Source organism: Macaca fascicularis, chromosome 2 (genome assembly GCF_037993035.2).
Source record: "Macaca fascicularis isolate 582-1 chromosome 2, T2T-MFA8v1.1".
NCBI classification, from domain to species: Eukaryota; Metazoa; Chordata; class Mammalia; order Primates; family Cercopithecidae; genus Macaca; species Macaca fascicularis.
This window is the reverse complement of record NC_088376.1, coordinates 12,876,828-12,882,827: the sequence shown is the minus strand read 5'-3', so window position 1 is coordinate 12,882,827 and position 6,000 is coordinate 12,876,828.

Below are 6,000 nucleotides of genomic sequence, written 5' to 3'. Positions count from 1 at the left end.
CTAAGAAAATACGTAATTTGCTATAAAGCAGAAGGTGATTTGGGGTCACAGTGATTCTCTATCCATTATAGTCATTGTAGGATTCCAAATATTTAGTGCCGTAGTGAGCACAGACACATACAATAGCAACCCTTGGTTTTATGTTTACCTGGAGAACTAATTTGAGATTTATGTTTGCTCTCTATTAATGGTGGATTTTTTAAAATGAAAGCAGAATACTAATAAGTTTCCTCTGCTTTCTCTGGTCTGTATTATCTATGAATATTTGAATCCCCTCACCTTCACTATCCCCTTTGCATAAGAATTTTGCTGCTTTGAGAAGATAGAGGACACAATATTGAAATATATGTGTGGAATCCAAGGCAGCTGATGGACTTGGCAGCAACTTTGAATGACTTCATCAAGTATGATGCTTTTTAGCAATATGTTACAAAAGCTGAAACATAATATGGCATAAAGATAGAGAGGTTGTTCATCAATATTTCCTTGAAACCACATATATACAGTTTCGCATTAATTATTTGACATGTCAGGTGGAGTTGCTGCCTGCTGGGGGACATCAGTTAGGTGTTGTTTTGTAAGCTTTTCATTTGCTAACACAAAAGTTGCAATGACATAGCTTGGTTCACACTGAAATAAATGTTTCATTGGGCATCCAGGAATTTCTTCTGTTTTATTATTTATTAGAAGCCACAAGGGCCTATAGAATGTCACCGAACATGCCAGAAATAAGCCCCAATCTCTGAAGTCATGTGCCAGAGCTAGGAATGTAATAAGATAGTGTGGTATGAGAAAAACAAAATAGATAAGACTACATTTTCTTTTCATGCAGTGGTTCAATAGGAGGACATTTACTATTTGACTTTTCTACTTGTAATGTGAGAGATTTCTAGGTAAAAGATCTGATATTTTGCCAAATTGCCTTGTTTGTAAGTTCACCAAAATCAAGTCACAGAAAAACAAACTGAAAACTACTTGGACATATTTTTCTATTATTTTAATCCACCACGTTTTTAGAAGCAGTTGTCTTATGTGACACTAACCAGCACTGTTTCCCACATGGCTCACTGGAGAAAAACAAAACAAAATCAACAACAACAACAACAACAAACTATTATATTACAGCCATCTTTAAGACCAAGATCCCCAGCTATTAGCCAGAAAAGTTTAGAAGTTTAGATGATTCTCTAGGTTAATATTTTATAGTAACTCTTATGAGTTGAATACTTCTTCTCTGTTGTTTTGTTCTTCTATTACCATAGCTGAATACCATTCTTTATGTGGGAAAGTCTCTTTACAAAATATCCGCGTGATGAGGATAATGCCTTATCTTTGGGTTGCCAGAGCCAAAGAACTTTGCACTGAGGAGAAAATAAAAACAAAGTATGTTTGGTTCAATGGAAATATTTGTTCCACTTAATTACTGTGAAAGGTATATGACTCCTTTCTGAACACATGATTCAATCATTTGCATGAAGAACAGACAAATACCTATAAAACTCAAGGGAGGTATCCTTCTGGAGTGACATCAGCAGAATAGGAGTTTCCAGGACTTGTTCCATCACAGAAACATATATTTGAACAACCATTCATCAATGAATATACCTTCACAAGAACTAAGGAATCTAAATAAAAGATTATAGTATCTGGATCCAGCACAAATGTGAGAAAAGTCACATTGAAGAGATTAGGAAGGACAGTTTTACACTACCCCTTCCCACGACCCCATATAGTATGGCTCAAAGAGAAATACTCTCCATGTGGAGGAAGAAAATGAAGTGAGCACCTGAATTTGTCTTTGACTCCAGCAACAGGCCCATTCCAGTGAAACCAAGAAACAGACCATCCCACTCCCTAGCCCCCAGACACACTCCAAGTAAACCTCAGAGCAAGACCAGGCCTTGTATCCCCACGGTCCAGGACCACCTCAGTACCAGGTTAGCTCCCATGACCCCAGGCTCCAAACCAGCACCCATGGAACCGAGCTCTAGATCCAACCTAGTTCCAGGCTGACTCCTGTGGCCTTGACCCCAGCAGGTGCCTATGGCCCCCGGATAAAGACGTGCTTTTGTGGATCCAGACTCTAGAACCATCTTCTTGGATCCAGACACAAGGCTCACACAAGCGGACCCTGGCACTAAGTCAGCACTGTGGACTCAGAACTATGCAGATCCCCGTGGACCCAGGTACTACACCTGCCTCAGTGATGGTTGTGCCTCTGTGAACCTAAGTTCAAGGCCTGGCCCAACACCAGGTCAGCTCTGATGGACCCAGGCTTCAGGTCAGCTCCCATGTACCTAAGTTCCAGGTACTCCCCCATGACTGCAGTCACCAGGCCCATCACAGAGGATTCTAGTGCCATGCCGACCCTCATGGACCCAGATTACAGGCAAGTTCCCTCAAACCTAGGCTCTAGAACTGCACAACAAATTCAAGCCTCAGGCCTGACCAGTGGACCCAGGCTCTGGGCCTGTCCCTACCGACTAGGTACTAGACTGGCCCAAGTGTAGCTAGGCATCAGACCCATCTGCCCACTGATGCAGGCACTAGGCCAGCATGCTGAAGAATTTAGGCAGCAAGTATACATTTAGACCCCACCAGCCAGCCCACCCAGAATCTCTAGATAAGATTGCTGAAGAAGTGCTTTCCTGCCAAAGCTAGTCTGCAAAGACTTAAGGACCACCAGGAGGGTCCTTGTGTATTTCTTTAAATACACAAGGCACCAATTCAAGACCACCAGGAGGGTCAGGAATAATCAGAGATACATGACATCACCAAAGGAACAATATAAAGCACCTGTGTAAGGAAATGAAGAACAATTAACTACCCAATAAAGACTCCAAAATAATCTTTTTCTTTCTTTCTTTCTTTCTTTTTTTTTTTTGAAATAGAGTCTCACTCTGTTGCCCAGGCCGTAGTACAGTGGCACGATCTTGGCTCACTGCAAGCTCCGCCTGCTGGGTTCATACCATTCTCCTGCCTCAGCCTCCTGAGTAACTGGGACTACAGGTGCCCACCATAAGCCTGGCTAATTTTTTGTAGTTTTAGTACAGACAGGGTTTCATCATATTAGTCAGATGGTCTCCATCTCCTGATCTCATGATCTGCCTGCCTCGGCCTCCCAAAGTGCTGGGATTACAGGCATGAGCCACAGCACATGGCTCTCAAATTAATCTTTTTTAAGAAGCTCAATGTACTACAAGATACTACAGATATATAACAAAACAAAATCACAAAAACAATACAAGAAATAAGTGTAAAGTTCAATGAAGTGTATAGCAACCATAAGAAAGAACCAAATGCAAGTTCTGAAGCAGGACACAATTACTGAATTAAAGTATTTAACAGACAGCTTCAACAGCAGATACAATCAATAATAAGAATTAGCAAACTCAAAGACAAGTCATTTCAAATCAACCAGGAAAACAAACAAACATACAAAAAAGACAAAAATAAATGAAGAAAGCCTATAGGACTTATAGGATGCCATCAAATGAACCTATATAAACATTATAGAATCTCTAAAAGGAGCAGAAATAATAAATAATCAGGTTGTTTAAAAAAAGAGTAATAGAAAACTTCAAATATGGAGAAGAAAATGAACATCTAGATTCATGTTGCCAAAAGGACCCCAAATAGGTTAAAAATAAAGAGACCGTCACTGAGACACATTATAATCAAACTTTCAAATATCAAAGGCAAAGAGAGAATTGGATAAGAAGCAAGAGAAAAGTTATTCATCAAATACAAAGGAGCTCCCCAATACTATCAGTAGTTTTCTCAGCAAAAAACATTGTATGCCAGGAGATAGTGAGATAATATATTCAGTCTGAAAGAAAGCAACTACGAACCAAGAATAATATGCCCAGCAAATATGTCCTTCAGAAATGGAGAAATTAAAAAGACTTTTCAAAACAAACAAAAGCCAAAGGAGCTCATTACCACTAGGCAACCTTTACAAAACATGCTAAAGCTAGTTCTTCAAGTGAAAATAAAAGGACTCTAACTTAAAACATGAAAACATATGGAAGTATAAAACTCATTGTAAAAGTAAGTATACAGTTAAATTCAAAATAATCTAGTACTACAATTGTGATGTATAAATCACTTTTAACCCAGCATTAAATTTCAAAGACAAAAGTATTAAAAATTACTATAGCTGCAATAATTTGTTAATGGATACACAATGTGACATCGAAAACATAAACTATATAGGGAGAAGTTAAATGATAGAGTTTTTGTATGCTGTCAAAGTTAAACTGTTAGCAGTCTCAAGTAGACAGTTATAATTGTAAGTAGCTTTGTGTAAGGCTTGTGGTAAAAGACCTTTACACATACACAAATCAAAACCTACCACAACCAAATATTATCTAATCACAAATTAAAACAGCAAGAGAGAAAGAAGGAAGAAACTCCCAAAATATCAGAAAACAATTAATAAAATGGAAATACTAAGTTCTTACCTATAAGGAAATACTTTAAAAGTAAATGGAATAAATTATCCAATCAAAAGACATAGAGTAATGGACAGAACAAAAAAAAAAGAAAGAGACCCAACTATATGAACTATATGCTGCCTACAAAATCCTCACTTTAGTTTTAAGAACACAGATAAGCTAAAAGTGGTGGGATAGAAAAAGACATACCATGCCAACAAAAAAACCAATAGATCGGAGATGGCTATGCTTACATAAGACAGAATAGTCTTTTAATCATCAAAAAATTTAATAAGAAATAAATTTATTATGTAATTATAAAGGGGTCAATTCATCAACAGAATTTAAGAATCATAAATATATATACACCCAACATCAAAGCACCTAAATATATAAAACAAATATTAATAGAACTGGAGGGAGAAATTGATGGCAATACAAAAATGTAGAGGACTTCCATACTTTACTTTTAACAATAAATATCCAGACAGAAAATTTATTTTAAAAAATAAGAGTAGACTTGAACAACACTGTAGAATAAATGAACCTAAAAGATATATACATTATAAATACACAACAGAAGAACACATATTCTTCTCAGGTGCACATGAAACTTTCTACAGGATAAATAATGTGTGAGACCACAAAACAAACCCTAACAAATGTAAAAAGATTGAAATTATTTCAAGTATTTTTTTCCAACAACCATGGTATGAAACCAGAAATAACTAAATAATGCAAATTTTACATATATATGAAAATTAAACGACACACTTTTGAGCAACCAATGAGTTTGAAAAAGTCAGAAGAGAAATAAAAAGTATCTTGAAACAAATAAAACGGGAATCACAACATAGAAAAACTTACGTGTTGTAGCAAACACAGTTCTAAGAGGACAGTTTATAGCAATAAATTCATATACTAAGAAAAAAAGATCTCAAGTAAGCCACCTAAGTAAATATCTCAAGGAACTAGTGAAAGAATAATAAAATAAATTCAAAATCAGCAGAAGGAATGAAATAAAAATCACAGCAGAAATAAATGAAACACTGACTAGAAAAGCAATTGAAAATAATTTTGAAAATGTCAAACACTTAAAAAATGTTTTCAAAACAACTTTTTTAAAACAATACTGAAAAGTCTTCAGTTAGACTAAGAGAAAAAGAAAATAATGCTCAAATAATATAAAATTATAAATGAAAGAAGAGACATTACAACTGATACCACAGAAATATAAATGTGTTTAAGAGACAACCATAAACATATATCTGCTAACAAATTGTATAATCTAGAAGACAGTATGAATTCCTACAAACCCACAACCTATGAAGACTGAATCAGAAGAAATGGAAAATGTGAATAGACCAATAACCAATAAGAAAATTGCATCAGTAATCAAAAACTTTCCAACAAAAAAAATCTCAAAACCTGATGATTTTACAAGTGAATTCTATAAGACATTTAAAGAAGAATCAACACAAAACCTCACACACTACCAAAACATTGATGAGGAGGAAACAATTCCAAACTAATTTTATGAAGTTAGAATTACCCTGATATGAAT